Raw genomic sequence first — 18,071 nt, 5'->3', positions numbered from 1 at the left:
TCGTAAATTTCATATTCATCATCAGCTCCCAGCTGAGTCATATCAAAACTGGTGATCACACAGTCCTATTGTCGCCCAATAGGTAGCACGTTCCATCGGATCAATACTGGTTTCAAATCAAGCATATGCGCAATTCATGTAAATGTTTCGCATATAAAAAATGCAGTTCAAATATAAAGCAATATAAAATAATTGCTTAAATAAATACTTTAAAAGCAAATCGTATAAACTCACAGAAAACGCTTATCCAAAAATACGTCGGGGCTTTAGAACGTCAAGCTTCCCGAACTACTGGTCCAGCTGCCTCTTGCCTCGCCGGATCTAAAACAAATTTTAAAACATTTGACTTGTATTAGAATCCTATTCTAAGATTGACTCTAGACTCAAGACTCGACATACTGAACTTTTATTAACCGTCGTGCTTCTCACGTGATTATCCCGATAAACGGTATCAAACTCGTTTATGGATAAAATATCACTTCCAGTCAATTCTCGTTTAACCTTGTTAGGTTAACGTCTCAAATTAATCGATTACTAGTCCATTTCAAATCTTGATATGCGCGTATATAATTTTCTCGAAAAACTAGGTCGATCGGTGAAAACACTATGCGTACGCGCGTCTGCCTGTGCGATTGCACTGGGGACTGTGCGTCCGCACGGTGTGACTGTGCGTCCGCACAGTCACCTGACTGTGCGTTCGCACAGTTGACTGCACGTTCGCACAGTCTTGCTGTGCGTTCGCACAGTTCGGCTGTGCGACGCACAGCCACGGCCTTTTGCCCGGAAATCGCTTTCCGACGTGCTCCATCGTGCCAAAACGCTCAAAACGTAACTAAAACGCTATTTCTATCCTCAAAACACCCAAATACGATCCTATAATCGAATAAACGATAAAATCGTTTCGTGGCCTAAAACTTTGAATCGATATAACTCAAAATATAATCAACAAAACGGTAAAACGTCAAGCTTACCGTGATTACCCGTTGAAATACAATCGTTTGGAGTTATAGAACGTCGAAAACGGACGAGAAACAGAAACCGCGCGACGAACCGTCGAGAACGAAGCGAGAGAGAAATGAGAAGATGAAGATGAAGGTCTGGATCCTTCATCTGAGGGTTTTATATATATATCTGGCTAATTTGCACTTTGGTCCTTGAAACTTTTCAAAAGTTTCAATTTAGTCCAAAACCTATCCGCGTCCAAATTTTAAACAGTCTCCGATCGACTTCAAACTTTTACCATAAATACTATAAATTATTTCGCGGACTTTGGCGAAATAAAATCTGTCACAGGATTTATAATTTATTTTATATTAATTTCTGAAGTTAAATCCTCAAATCCCGCTAATTAACTTATTAAAATTTATTCTAAATTCCCGATATAATTAAATTAAATTCTCCTTAATTTAATTTATCGGAAATCTCGACACGTGGCACGACTTAATTACTTTAAAATATTTTGGGATACACTACAAAAAATTTGGCTTGTTGTGACAAAAAAGTATGTGACAAACTATATTTTGTCATAATAATTAGGTTAATTGTGACAAAAAAAAATATTTTGTCACAATGAGAGTTCAATGAAATGATATTGTGACAAATACATATTGTGTCAACCATTTTTGTCACTATAACAATTAATTATGTTTGTTGTGACTAACTATTTTGACAAAAAAATGTTTTTCGCCGTAATTTAAAATATTTTTATTATGACAAAATAAATTTTATCATAATATTTGAAAAAGTGGTGACAAATTTTATTTTAAAGCAATTAGATATATTTTGTCACAATAAAAATTAATTATGTTTATTGTGACAAAGTATTTTGTCAAAAAAAAAACACTTTTTGTTATTATATATTAGAAATAAAGTTATGATGATAAAATGGATTTTATCATAATTTGTAAAAATATTTTGACAAATTTATTTTTGCAGCAATTAAATGAAATTAAATGATATTGTAATAAATTAATATTGTGTCAAATTTATTTGCCACTGCAAAAAAAAGTAAATATATTTTTGTGACAAAGTATTTTGTCAAAACAAATGTTTTGTTCCCATATTTTAAAAATACAGTTATAATGACAGAACATGAACCTTATGTCAACCTTACGAAACACAAAATTAACACAAAATAGAGAATGAAAAAGGAATTGCAGAAAATATATGTTAAAGAATAACTCGAAAACACTCTTTCCACTACTGTTTATTGTGTGAAATTTATTTGTCACTAAAAAAAAGTAAATATGTTTTTGTGACAAAGTATTTTGCCAAAACAAATGTTTTGTGCCCGTATTTTAAAAATACAGTTATAATGACAGAAAATGAACCTTATGTAAACCTTATGTTAACCTTATGAAACACAAAATAAACACAAAATAGAAAAAGAAAAAGAAATTGCAGAAAATATATGGTAATGAACAACTCGAAAAATAATCTTTCCACTATAGTTTATTGTGTCAAATTTATTTGTCACTATAAAAAAGTAAATGTTTTTTTGACAAAGTATTTTGCCAAAATAAATCTTTTGTGCCTTTATTTTAATAATAAAGTTATAATGACTGTAAATTAACCTTATGTGGACCATATGTCAACCTTATGAAACACAAAATAGAGAAAGAAAAACGAATTGCAGAAAATAAATGATAAAAAAGAAAATATATACAGCTATAATGATAAAATAAATTTTGGCATAATGTTTAAATACAGTCCTGTCAAATTTTATTTTGCAGAAATGAATTAAAATTAAATAATGTTGTGATAATTATAGATTGTGTCAAATGTTTTTGTCACTATAAAAATTAATTATGTTTGTTGTGACAAAGAGTTTTGACAACAAAACGTTTTGTCACTATATATTAAAATTACAGTTGTTATGATAAAATAAATTTTATCATAATATATAAAAATATTGTGAGTAATTTATTTTTCCAGCAATTAAGTGAAATTAAATGATATTGTGATTAATAAATGTTATGTCACAATGCAATTGAAAAAAAAAATTAATGATAACAAGATAAAATGGGTCATGAAATTATATTTTATTTTGATAAAAAAATTATGTGACAATTGATATTCAAATATCTAAATTAGGTTAACTTCTTATTTTATCAAAGCACTTCTTCATTAGGGAAAAACTTTTTTTGTTGATTCTGTGTTTGTTGTTGTTTATTTGTTTAGGTATTTTTTTAACTTAAGAAAAAAGACTAATTTGTTTACGAAGTCCTTTTCTAACGGAAACATGATAGACACATGCTTCATTAGGGAAAAACTTTTTCATATGGTCCCTGTACTAATTTTTCACTCGTCTCAATCCCTCTACATTCCATATTTTGTTTAAGAAGTCCTTTTCTAACAAAAACATGATCGCGTGTTCTCAAATTTTATTTGAGCAAGTTTACTACTATTTTAGGTCCACATCACCCAAAAACATGATAGACATATATTTTTCAAAACACTAAACGACGTAGTTTTCATTCCAAACCACCTTAAATGAAAATGATTGTTTAATGTTTATATCTAAATAAAAAGGAGAGCTGATTAAGAATGAAAGCCATATGAACTAAGCAATTTAATCAATTTTCAAGAATTAAATGATTATTCAAGAAACTAATTGTTAGTGTAACCATCTTTAACATGAATAACCGCAAACCCATTGAGTTTCAGTACCCATATGATCTCTGATGCCATATTTAACGGCGGTAGCAATTTACCAAAACAACCATGGCCGGAGAAAATAACACTTAATCAAAACAATCTTGGCCAGAGAAAATAAAGTAAAAGCTATTATCATCGAATGATATTAATACTTCATATGATCAGATCTTGAAACACTTATGAATAGATATTAACGGCGTTGATCCAATCTTTGCTCGTGTAGAGATCTCCGGCAGCGGGATCCGCTAGTTTAATACCACTATTTGCGGTAGAGGCGGCACCAATGATTCTGGCAGTTGCATCCGGTGATAAAGTAACTAAAATTACATGCAATGAGACAAGGTAAAAGTCACAGTTTTTACCCATATTGTTTGATGATCACCGTTTTTCAAATTGCATTTTGATAAAAAAAATCAATTATTATTAGAAGAAACATTTTAAAAAATTAGGAATTTGGTAGTGTGATTCTGACATAGACAAAGGATTGAAAAGTTGGAAATGATAAAAGAAAAATGAAAGGTCATGAGAAAGACAAGGATTTGAGATTTGGAAAAAAAAATTGAAATCGAAAGCATGTTTTGTGAAAATAAAATTAGGAATTTATTTTGAGTATAAGAGTTAAAGATAGATTAGGAAACTTCCAAAATATATGGTGGGAAACACCAAAAAATATGGTGGAAAACGTTTTTGGCCAAAATTTTACTTTAAGAGTTAAAGATAGATTAGGAAACTTCCAAAATATATGGTGGGAAACACTAAAACAATATGGTGGGAAACGTTTTTGGAATTTTTTTTTCTTATACCCACAAAAATATTATCAATAGCAAGGATTCAAAAATTTCCTAACTAATAGCTATGTTTTTAACCATGGAAATTGTATACTCTCAGATAGTTATAAAAATTAGCTTTGAATTAGGAAATTAATCTATCCTCGTTAAAATTTGGTCACTAAAAGATAATTTTTTATAGTGTACATGAGGATGTCTTTTCTTGATACTAACAAGTTCACTTCGAATTTTGCTATTGTGTTTTCTTATTCTACACCGTGGATTTGTTGTCTGTAAAAAAAATAAAAATCAATCACTAATTAAAAATCAATATTTTCTATTTCAAAAAATAATAATTCAAAAATTTCATATTTTAAAAGGGTTTTAGAAATACAATGAAGAAGATTGAGAATCATATAGATATAATGATAAAATTGAATTGGTTTTTTGATGGAAAAGAAATTGTTATCTAATTTTGATTATCAATAAAAGAAATTATTAAATTTAGTGTGATTTGGGAAATTCAAAGATTTAAGGGATATTTGATAAATTGATTCTGACTATTGTGTTTAATTTTCAAGTTTCATTTTAGTCTTGGGGCAAATTAGTAAAAATTATGAGTTTAGGGACCGAATTGCTTTTTTGGCAATTTAAGGAGTTAAACTGTATTTCTGCCATATGTTTTAACGGGTCATGTACGACCTACGTACAAACAATGTATTAACGGTTTTTTAAATTAGAATGGACTTTACGATTTTTTACTCATAACTTAACTTCGTTGACATTTGGACACATTTCACGTAAGTTGAGGCACGTCATGCAACGTAATTTGAGGCACATGTAACGTATATTTTAAGTTCTCCTAATTTTTATCGAAAGTTATAAAAATAAACTTATCGATGATCAAACCCTACAAAAACCGTTACAATAAGCTAGCTTTGTAATTTTTCCGTAATTTTTAACGGGCCGTGTACGACCTACGTACAAACAATGTATTAACGGTCTTTTAAACACATTAGAATAGACTTTGCAATTATTTTCTCATAACTTAACTCCGTTGACATTTGGACACATCTCACGTAAGTTGAGGTACGTTATGCAACGTAATTTGAGGCACATGTAACGTATATTTTAAGTTCTCCTAATTTTTATCGAAAGTTATAAAAATAAAGTTATTGATGATCAAACCCTACAAAAACCGTTACAATAAGCTAGCTTTGTAATTTTTCCGTAATATTTAGCGGGCCGTGTACGACCTACGTACAAACAATATATTAACGGTCTTTTATACACATTAGTATAGACTTCGCAATTATTTTCTCATAACTTAACTCCGTTGACATTTGGACACATCTCACGTAAGTTAAGGCATGTTATGCAACGTAATTTAAGGCACATGTAACATATATTTTAAGTTTTCCTGATTTTTATCGAAAGTTATAAAAATAAACTTATCGATGATCAAACTCTACAAAAACCGTTACAATAAGCTAGATTTGTAATTTTTTCGTAATTTTTAACGGGCCGTGTACGACCTACGTACAAACAATGTATTAACGGTCTTTTACACACATGAGTATAGACTTTACAATTATTTTCTTATAACTTAACTCCGTTGACATTTGGACACATCTAACGTAAGTTGAGGCACATGCAAAGTAAATTGAGGAACATGTAACATATATTTTAAGTTCTCTTAATTTTTATCGAAAGTTATAAAATTATTTTATACATAAATAAATAATAGCAAATTACATAATAAAAAATATTTAATCATTTTTACCTATTGTAATCAAATTTATTTTTCTATCAATATAGTGTTAATTTAAGGATTTTTTGACTTTTTCTAAATTTAAAATAAATAAATTAAATGTTGTTTTATTTTTTAGCGGTCATTAAAAAAAATTAAATGTCGCTAAATGTTGTTTTTGGTAACTCTAACACTAATCCTAACCCAAAACCCTAAACCCTAACCCTAAACCCTAAGCCCTAAACCCTAAACCCCAAATCCAAAACTCTAAACCCTAAATCCTAAAATACAATTTCAATAATGGTTATGCGAGTAAAATCATATTCAACCGAATAAATTTAGCTATTATAAAAATTCAAATTATACTAATTAAAAATATTAAAATAAATTATAAAAATAGGCAAAAGTGGAAAAATTTCTTATTTGTTCCGATTTATTTTACAAAAGGTATATATTACCTCAACAAGATTAAGACAAAATATTGTTTTGAAATATTTATGAGAGAGCGATAGAAATGACGCGGTCAACTATTACTTTGAATAACACAAAAATTATTTATAGTAACCATAAATAACCTTTAAATCAACCATTTGTCAACTTTAGACTTTTTGTTTTGCTTTTAATATGGGATACAAAGACTTTTTCATTTTGCATTTTGCTTCTACATATCTAAAGAAAAGTGGTGATATTTGGATTAAGTTGAAGAAAAACATATTATAACTCGAGGCTATTGTCTAAACTCGTCGAGTTTCTGGACTACCTCGAGTAACAAACAAATTTTCTGCAACAAGATTTTCAGAATATATCTCAAACTGATTTGATTTGCCAAGATTTTGACAAATCAAATAAGGAAAAGTGAAAAACAAATTTAGTAGGAGGGAAACAATATTATAATAGGAGGGAAACAAAAAAAGAGAGGGAAACGAAAATAATTATGTCCTTATTTAATTTTTTAATTAATGAAAGTTTTCTCTAAAAGGAAAACTCTTTAGCATTAACCATAATTGCCAGAATCACGTTGTTGAATGAAAAAATAAAGTTGTTTCTTCTTTCTTATCAAAATATCATAGAAAGAATTACAAAAAATTCTCACCATATTTGTTATTCAATTCAATTCTTTTCAACGATCTTCTCAACAATGTTACCTAGTACTAGAAAAAGAGTTATATCGATGAAAAAGATAGCACAACTCAAGGACTAGTGGCTGCTGAAGTTAATATGGTTGCTGAAACTAAAAGCATGTCCTTTGAACCAACAAATGTTGATGAAGGTTAGGTTGAATTGATTCTTTATTTTGTGTTTCATTTATTTTGTTTATAGAATTTATATAATTAGCAAATGGAATTATGTTTCAATGCTTTTTCTGGAATGGAAATATTGTTTTCAAGTTATTCTTTACTCATATATTTTCTGCAATTCGTTTTTGTTTCTCTATTTTGTGTTTATTTTGTGTTTCATAAGGTTGACATACGGTTGACATAAGGTTCATATTCGTTCACAAAAACTTTTAAAAAACTGCATCTAAATAAAATTAAAAATAGTATAAGACATACATATCAATTTGAATAGTGAAGCAAACTAACATGAGATAAACTGTAGTATTTCTTAGGTCTTCTTCCCAAAAAGAAATGTGTTTTAATGCTTTTGCAGGAATGGAAAAATTGTTTTTCGTGTTTTTCTTTACCATATATTTTTCTACAATTCGTGTTTGTTTCTCTATTTTGTGTTTATTTTGTGTTTCATAAGGTTGACATAAGGTAAGCATACGGCTCACATTATGTCACCATAACTTTTTAAACAGATTATAATTTGAGGCTATAGTTTAAACTCGTCGAGTTTCTGGACTACCTCGAGTAATAAACAAATTTTCTGCAACAAGATTTTCAGAATATATCTCAAACTGATTTGATTTGCCAAGATTTTGGCAAATCGAATAAGGAAAAGTGAAAAACGAATTTAGTAGGAGGGAAATAATATTAAAATAGGAGGGAAACAAAAAAAGAGAGGGAAACGAAAATAATTATGTCCTTATTTAATTTTTTAATTAATGAAAGTTTTCTCTAAAAGGAAAACTCTTTGACATTAACCATAATTGCAAGAATCACGTTGTTGAATGAAAAAATAAAGTTGTTTCTTCTTTCTTATCAAAATATTATAGAAAGAATTACAAACAATTCTTACCATACTTGCTATTCAATTCAATTATTTTCAAGGATCTTCTAAACAATGTCACTTAGTACTAAAAAAAGAGTTATATCGATGAAAAAGATAGCACAACTCAAGGACTAGTGGCTGCTGAAGTTAATATGGTTGGTGAAACTAAAACCATGTCCTCTAAACAAACAAATGTTAATGAAGGTTCAGTTGAATTGATTCTTTATTTTGTGTTTCATTTATTTTGTTTAGAGAATTGATATAATTAGCAAATGGAATTGTGTTTCAATGCTTTTTCAGGAATGAAAATATGTTTTCAAGTTATTCTTTACTCATATATTTTCTGCAATTCGTTTTTGTTTCTCTATTTTATGCTTATTTTGTGTTTCATAAGGTTAACATACGGTTGACATAAGGTTCATATTCGGTCACAAAAACTTTTAAAAAACTGCATCTAAATAAAATTTAAAAATAGTATAAGACATAAATATCAATTTGAATAGAGAAGCAAACTAACATGAGATAAACTGTAGTATTTCTTAGGTATTCTTTCCAAAAAGAAATGTGTTTTAATGCTTTTGCCGGAATGGAAAGATTGTCTTTCGTGTTTTTTTTTGCAATTCGTGTTTGTTTCTCTATTTTGTGTTTATGTTGTGTTTCATAAGGTTGACATAAGATAAACATAAGGTTCACATTATGTCACCATAAATTCGAGGTTAAGCTTGAAACACTTGGAGTTTAAAGCCTTCCTCGATAATGAGCTTCTCCAGAAATGAAAAACTCGAGGAATGCATGAAACTCGAAGAGTATTTTTCCTTCCTCGAGTTAGTTCATATCTGGAGAAGTCCAAACTCGAGGTTAGGCTTGAAACTCTTCGAGTTTTATGTCTTACCTCGAGTTCAAATGTCTTCAGAATTAATGTAACTCGAGAAAATGCTTGAACTTCGCCGAGTATCTGGCATTTTATCGAGTTTATGCTTCTGAGATACGAATAAACTCTACTAGTTTGGTTAAAAATAGTATATTTCTTTATATAATTTCTAAATTATTCACTTAATTTTGTCAGTTTGAAAATAAAATTGTATATAATAAACGTATTTTTTTTCTTGCAGATGGGAATTGTTGGAATGAAAGAAGATGAACGTCTCCTATATCAAAAGTTAGGCTTAATTTAGTTTCTTTTCTTTATAGCAAATAGTTTATATGTTTGCATACAATCGGTTATTTTAGTATTATTAAAGACTTATTCATTGATAATTTTATGTAATATTTGAATTGATTTTGTTTTTTATTCATTGATTTTAGCAACAAATTACCGTATTCAATTATTTTAGTATCGATAAAAATGGAAATAATATAATAAAACAACGGTTATAATGACAAATAATTTTTTCACTACTAACTAATTATAATGACAATTAATTTCGTCACGTTTACTTGGTGTGATAAATTATTTTTGTCACAGCTAACTAATTATGATGACAATTAATTTCGTTATGCTATGATAAATTACTTGTTGTGATAAAGTAAATTTGTCACCGTTGACAAATGTAAAATGACAATTAATTTCGTCACGTTATGATAAATTACTTATTGTGATAAATTAAATTTGTCACTGTTGATAAATTATAATGACAATAGATTTCGTCCATAAATTACGTGTTGTGATAAATTAAATTTATCACAACTAACTAATTATAATGACAATTAATTTCGTCACGTTATGTTAAATTACTTATTGTGATAAATTAAATTTATCACAACTAACTAATTATAATGACAATTAATCTCGTCACATTATGTTAAGTTACTTGTTGTGATAAATTAAATTTATCACAATTAGTTAATTATTATGACAATTAATTTCGTCACTTTATGATAGATTACTCGTGATAAATATTTTTTTATCACTTCACAATCTTTTTGTCACTAATAACTCGTCGTATGTGGTGACAAATGTATATTAATTGTGATAAATATGGTTTTGTCACTGCATAATCTTTTTGTCACTAATAACTCGGTGTATGTAGTGACAAATTTATATGAATTGTGATAAATATTTTGTTGTCATGTTATTAGCGTTTTGTCACTAGAAGTCGATGTATATTACGACAAATTTTGACAAGATTTGATTACTTGTGATATACATTTTCGTCACAATAAATATGAATGTGACAAAACAATTTTATCACAATAGAAAATTTATGGTGACAAACTATAAAATTGACTTATTGTGACTTGTTTGTTTTGACCAACAAAATTTGTCACAAAGTAGTCACAATAATGTTGTTGTGACAAATTTTGGGCTTAACGTGATAAATTTCGTTCGTCCCAACAAGTCAAATTTTTTGTAGTGATATTACAAAAGAGTAGGGGTTGACTTGACAGATTGGGTGCTATTAAGGGTGACAAAGGGTCGTGGCGCACGCTGCTTTGATCCTGCACTTGTGCCGGATATGGGGGCTCCGGAAGTCGACAAAAGAGGTACTTGGACTAGCTCTAAGATGTATAAGATCTGTCTCTGAGAGGCCACGTATGAAAACCATATATGAAGATCTTTCATCTATTTAGTTTGTAGCAAAATCAAACTTGGTTGAACTTGAAAGTTTTTGATTTTGTATTTTGGGGTTCATTATCTTATTAGCCTTGCTATTTGAATCTTTCATTCTGCATGTTAGGGTTGTTTGCTCATTGTATCAACATATTAGTGATGTAAAGAAGAAAATGAGCACATTTCAGATGGATACAACATTTTTTAGATGCCAGCTATTCCCTGTTGAATTGTGCTAAAGTTGAAGGTTTTCACTACAAAATGCAGTCTGGATGTCCAATTCCTAAATTGGGGCTACTCTAATTTTAGAAATTTACACCGCCTATACTCTTTTTTTTTGAAAGATTTGCGATATTTTGTCCTTTTTTCATATTATCGCTGTATGTTTTTGTATAATGGTTCTTATTAAAATTAACTCTTTATACAATTAATATGAAATAATTAATTTATCTATATCTATATTTATATATCTATATATATACTATATTATAAATTTGAACACCCAATATATAGTACTGACAAGTGGCAATCCTTCATTTTGACATGTGGACTCTTCAAACTTATTAAGTCTAAATTATTAACTCTTTTAAACATAATTTTAAATCGTTCAGCAATCTTATTCTTATAACGTCAAACCCTTTGGTTGGTCTTAAAACGTTACAGGACACCACAATCAATCTACATCAATGAAATCTCTGCTTAAATATTTAGCCTCCTCTTCAATCTTCCATATAACTTAGCTCATGACATTCAGGTTCATCTTACCAAAATCATGAAAACCCAATCTTCCTTTAATCCTCTTCAATCTTCTATAGAATTCAGCTATGCGCAAAATCTCAAACTCAGGTTAGACTTGATTTCTGATTTTACATATCTTCTGTAGAATTCAGCTATGCGCAAAATTTCAGACTCAGGTTAGAATTGACTTTCAATTTTACATTTATTTTACGTCCCGTTATACATACATTAGATACTTACTATACTCTGACTTGTGCGCACATCAGGTGCTCGATTAAATGGGTTTAGGCGGATTTTGATAATTTCAATGGATGAGATTTTAAACTATAATCTAGTGGAAATTCGAGGCTACCAATGAATAGATTTGGGTGATTTTAAATCTTGATTTGTGTGTGATTAGCTTTTTAAAATTCTTTGATCTTAAGAATGGGTTGCATCCATGAATTTCTTATGTAGTCATTGCTTAATCTGTGAAGGAGACAATAAAAAGGTACTTATTCATTTGTTTATCTGTCATGTTTGTTTTTTTAAAGGCCACATAATTTCTTTTGATTTTCATGTCAAATTTTGTTATTTTTAGTGATGAGCACGGTTCGATTCCGTCCGGTTTTGGCTACAAATTACTGCATCCGAACCAAACCACCCCCTATATACAAAGTAATTTTATGTAGCATTATTATTTACTTTTTTTTAATATATTAGTAGAGTGATTACGTATCTATAAACAGATAATGTAAAGTTTACCATTGTTTTAATTTATGTATGTTTATATTTTGTTAGATTCTAATGTTAAAAGCAGTCATGATATAATATCAATTTGTATTAACTTAAAACGTTAACTCTAATCGCAGTTTCGAGTTCCAACGTTATTCATCAAGACTTTTATCCACTGCGTTCAGTCATTTGTTTAGAAGTTTAGTAATCATATGTTACTGATGTTGATACATTAGTGGAATTTCATTCTATTGTCTAAATTCACTTTATAATTTGTTTATTTATTATTTTTCATATTCTTGAGCTGTAACACTTAGTTTGCATGCGACATCCAAATTTTTGTACTTAATCTATAGATTGGCTCTAATGATAGTTCGCGGCAGAAAACAAGATAGCGAGCGAGCAAGCATCTTTTGTCAATCAGATTGTTGCCCCCCCTAAACTAAGAAAAAGAATGATGAAGAGATTGATCGCTTAAAGGTCCCTAATTATTTCATTCTTTCTGTTTTAACATTTTTTTATTGTTTATGCTTATAATTTGGTTTTGTTCAAATACTTAGAGAAGGTCTCACGCTTATCATCAAAAAATATATTTTGTATATTTGCTCTTTCATGTTTTAGCGCAGATTTATACCATGATTCTAACTAGCCTTCAAGGACATTATTTAACAACTGCAGTAAGCAATTATCTATTATACCATAGTGACTGCTTTGTGTTGTATATTAACGGGGTTACACTTACATCAACCGTTTTTCTTATCATTTTAGTTAAACTATGATGAACATTTTATCGATGTTTTCCTGCCGTATTAGAGAAAATTTGTTTTGCATTCCATTGAGTCTTCTTGTACTGTAATTTATATAATATTTAAAATGAAATACTACAATGACGTATGTAATGTGGTAGATCCCCTTTGGAGGGTTTAGATGCATCTGTTGAAAGTTATGGTTTGGTTTGAGCTTGCATTCGAATTGGGGTTGTCGAGAGTGCATATGAAGTTGTCAAGTGGTCATAAGTACAAATCTTTTGGGAAATAAGTAATGCTCAGAATATCTTTTGAATCATCTATTGAAATTAAATCATGTTAATTGGTTTTAAAGAGTGTACAGGGAATGGTTTCTTATGGTTACGAATAAAATGTTTATATTTTGGATCATTCAGTATTGATTAGCTATCAAAGTTTAAAATGTTGTTTCTTTTAAAAATCTGGTGCTTTCAAGATGGATGGCATGTATATTGGGGAGAAGCGTGTAAGAAAAGTTGGCTGCGTATAACTTACAAATGGTTTCTCAATGGATTTTATAAATTTGGTATGTTATTTTGGCTGAAGAACTTAAAAATTAAAATTTAGAGTAACAAACTGAATCTAATGTCACCTATGATATTTTGGCAGATGATCATTCCTGGATGTAGAGTTTAGAAGAGGTCTTTAGGTTATGTTATGAAACGAATAAAGAGATGCTACCAAATACTTTTATGTATACTTCAATCATCCATTGGTGTTATAGAGGGTCTATTCACAAATGATTGTATTAATAAAGCTTGTGAATTTCACAAGAAACTTCTGTTGAATCAAGTGTGTGTGTTAACAGACTTTAGTGTGAAAAAATCAAAATAAGGAAAGTGCATTAAATTCCCACATTGGTAAGGAGTGTGACTTATCATGGGTTTATATGGAGTGGTTTACTCATTTGGGTTTGGGCCCCAAGGGATATCAAGTTTTGTGAGTGGGTTAGGAGTTATATTCTTACCGATCTACCACATGCACGCGCCGTCTGTCTGGCCGGCCTGGTCTGGGTTGGTTCGGTTCGAAGCACTAATTTTTTATAACGTTTTTATTTGATATTTTTTTGCAACAAAACACTATCCCTGAATCAGCTCCTTCTTATTTAATTTTATTTGACTAATTTTATTTCATTTAAAACAGATTTCAGTATTTATGGCCTTTAATGCTTTGTCACGTTCAATTTTCCTATAAATAGAGGTTGTCCTCTCATTTGTTCAATACACCAGAAAATACATAGCTCAGTCTTGAGTAAAAAGAAAACACATTTGTGTTTATAAATTTCAATCTTGAGCAATCAGAATAAGTGTTATTGAGCTGTAATTACAGTTCCATGGTGGCAGTACTGTTCGGCTGTTTTATTCTAGGGACGATGTGGTTGATCGTCAGCTTTGCACCTTCGAGCTGAGCCGCGAAACGTCTACGAACAGTACATATTTCTTTCCATTCTTAATTGCCGTCTTGGCCACACTTATTGTCTTTGTTAATTTTTGTTGTTAGATTTTCATGTACTGTTCGTAGCCATTAGTTTACTTTCTTTTCAATGTATATTATAAGAGTTGGGTCAATTATAATTTAATTACTTGTTTTAGAGTAGATATCTCACCATGTTGAGATTTCTGAGTTTAAAAATTCTTTGTATTATTTTGATAACCCAGTCCGTGCACCATAATATTTTCCGAAGATTAATTAAATTATTATTATTATTACTACAGTATATGCATTCTTGTTCATAATAATTGGTCTATAAAAATCGGGTGGTTGATTTTGATTTTTGCCATGCGTTCGATTATTGATTCAATTGGTCAATAGCTAATATATTTTTTTAAACTCAAAAAATAATATTAATATCGATTATAATTTAAATTATTTTTAATTATTATATTTTAAAAACAATAATTTATAATCTTTTAAATGAATAATTATTTTGGTAATTGTCAATCTTAAATTATAGACTTGGTGTGCCAATTTGACTAATTGACGTTTTAGTTTTTAAATTATTTTCTTTAATTATTTGGGTTAATTAATTTATTTTAAATATTGTTTACTTGAGATTAAAGCTATTGAGTTCTGTTTTAATTATAAATTATTATTTTATCAAAATTGTTATTTTGGGAATTATAAACTATGATTTATATTTTGAATAAAATGTTTGGGGCGGGTTAGACTTGAGTCGCCCGACATGTAGCTTGTTAGTTATCAGTAACTCGGCTGACCCACTATTTAGAATTTAAACTGATTTATTATTTATTGTTCATTTAAATAATATTTTTCTAAATGGATTTTAAATGCGGGAACTCAATAGATGTGATTGTTTATGGCTTTAATATTGTTTGAGTATTGTGTTACTTTGATTTAGCTTTATATTGATTTTTTGTTTGTGCTAATCCTATGTGGTGTCTAGTACTCTCTAGAGTTAGGGTCTATTTTTAATTATTACTTATACCTTATCTAGACCCGTCGACTGTTCGTACTTCAGAGGCGAACCAAAGTTAGATTGTTTGCCAGGTTTCACGTGGATTAGCAATTAATGAGTTTATATCTCTATTTACCTAATTAATAAGTAACTGTATATTTTGTATGTATATATTGTATAAACAACTTTCGAACTGTTTTTCCAACGTTATGAATTTGATTTGGAACGGGATACTCGATGGGCATCATCGAGAGTGCGTGCGCACCGGTAATGATCATATGGTATTGAGGTAGGTTAGAGATAGGTCTTGCTTCAGTGAGGGTGCCGGTGGAAGATGCGTCTCCTGGTACTCACATATTTATTAAGTGACAGTCGGGGATCGGTGATGGAGATACGTTTCACCGACACGACAAATTGATTTAAAATTGTGGTTTAGGGTTTCAATGATTATCCATAATGAATAAATGTTTTATAAATGTTTTAAAGGGTTTTCAACTTAATAAATGTAAATGGTTATATAAATTCTACTCAGTAATCCTGACCCCGTTGTTTTCCCAAATTTTTCAGGTTTATGATTTGAGTGTTTGGTTGATCTCCATTTCTTCATTCTTCGGAGGTTCTTTGATTTTTCAGAATAAAGTATCGAACTATATTAAAACTCTCAGACCGCAGTAGTATTAGATTATTTATGTCTTAGTCTTATGCTTTGTCTGTTTGACTTATTTTGTTGGAGTGGTCCTACTGTTACCTTATCACTATTGGCATGTTTATAATATTTACGATTTACATTTATATTGCCTTAATAGTTTAGGTTATTTTGAGACAAGTATAATTTGGAGTACATGTTGTTTATGTACTGCTAGACTAGGCTGAAGTCTTGGTTGCCCCCGAACATGTGATTTTATGCAGGTACACTGTTGTTTATGATATTTAATTATTATCAGCAAGGCTTGCGACGGATTTTGATACAACCACACCCATAACCTAGCGCCGGTCATGATTCATGAAAATGGGTCGTGACAGGTCATCAAGCAAGTGATAGGAGATTCAAGTGCGAGTCCGAGCTCCTAGTAAAGTAATGCAACAAGGCAAAACATTTAATAGAGGGTTTTCAGGATACAAAACCTCCTCACACTAAATCTTTGCTTGCCCTCAAGCAAAACATGAATCTTTCCCTAACTATAAATTATTCCGGCTTGAAACATGTTAAATACAAGTCAACAATTAATTTACCAAATTAATGAATTAATTAAGTGAGATTTTCTCACCAACAACCATTAATGATACAGACAAATGATGGATGAAAATAAAATGAAATAATCCGATAACACTAAAAATACTATCATTCTATCTTATGCAACACTGAATAACACTAATGAATCACCATCGTGTGCGGGACATGTGAAAAATAGTCAATTTTCTTACTTAAGCAAATCATGTCATGAACTCATAATAAATAAGCAAATGGCATTAATTCCTCACAAGTTTTCACTACGATACTCGTGTGTTTGATTTGTGAAATCAACAAAGGATCTCTCAATTGAAAACATGCAAATTTACCATAGGCTTGCTCATAGTCACAGACTCCGCTACTTGACTCGGTTTTCGACAAAAATCACTTAGTCTTTATTTTTGGGTTTGATGGGGTTAAGGTAAAAGGTAAGTAATATTTTTGGATTTTTGAAATAACTTTACTTGAATCAAATTTACTTTGAAGTGTTAAATAGTGGACTAGCTTGGAATTTTCTTTGAACGAGTGAACTTTTTTTTTAATTGTCTTTATTTTCTTTTTCTCTTGATTTTCTTTTTCTTTTCTTCGTTTTTCTTGCATCTTTCTTTTTTATTGCAAGGCATTTGTTTTCTTTTTAGGCACTTGTTCATAATTTTTTTTCATCATCAAGCTAAAATCACACATTTCATGAATATAAGTTGATCAAATCAAGTTGAGGTGTTGAAAGAGGTAGAGGTTTGAGGGGTAAAAATGTAGAATGTGGATTTAAAATCAAGAAAAAGGATAAAGCTCAAAATTATGTAATCTAATGGATGAAGGGTAGGTTATTTAAGTGGTTTAAAATGAATTATATATACCTAAATTCCAAGATCATCTAAATGTCAAAAACTCAACCGTGCAACTTTGAACGGACACTGAGCAAGTTCTAGAAATGTAGCATGTTAACAATTCTCACAACAAAATAATTAGGCTCGAACTCTCAAGAATAATTGTTGTGTTTTGCCATTTACTCTAGTACTACAGGTCATGCCAAAATTTGCCAAAAGTTTGAAAATGACTCAATTTTTGATAAATAACAAACATGTCATGATTCCGCATCAGGCTATTCAGTCGTGTTTCAGTGGTCACTAAAAGCTAGAAAAATTGAATTCACCCTAATCCTATCGAATCATGTCATAAAATTAACATATATATTTGTCGAGCACCATTAACTATTGTTAGAATTAAAAACCGCATTTAACGTTTATTCAAGGTTTGGAACTAATTATTTGACAAATTTTTTTTTTCAAGCCAAAACTTTATTTATTT

The 18,071-nt window shown here is 29.7% G+C and overlaps 1 long non-coding RNA gene and 1 pseudogene across 1 annotated transcript; both read left to right on the top strand.

The window, feature by feature from the left end:
* The window catches only part of LOC126678230 (LRR receptor-like serine/threonine-protein kinase GHR1), a 30,246-nt pseudogene extending 19,347 nt beyond the window's left edge, over window positions 1-10,899 (top strand).
* LOC126678863 (uncharacterized) lies at window positions 6,798-9,640 on the top strand. Its single transcript, XR_007640751.2, has 2 exons — window positions 6,798-7,444; window positions 9,441-9,640. It is a non-coding gene; the product is annotated as an uncharacterized LOC126678863 (long non-coding RNA).
* Window positions 10,900-18,071: the final 7,172 nt, after the last annotated feature.

Source organism: Mercurialis annua, linkage group LG4, assembly GCF_937616625.2.
Source record: "Mercurialis annua linkage group LG4, ddMerAnnu1.2, whole genome shotgun sequence".
NCBI lineage: Eukaryota > Viridiplantae > Streptophyta > Magnoliopsida > Malpighiales > Euphorbiaceae > Mercurialis > Mercurialis annua.
Note: the sequence above shows the minus strand (reverse complement) of the source record. Positions and strands in the feature narration are given on the sequence as shown.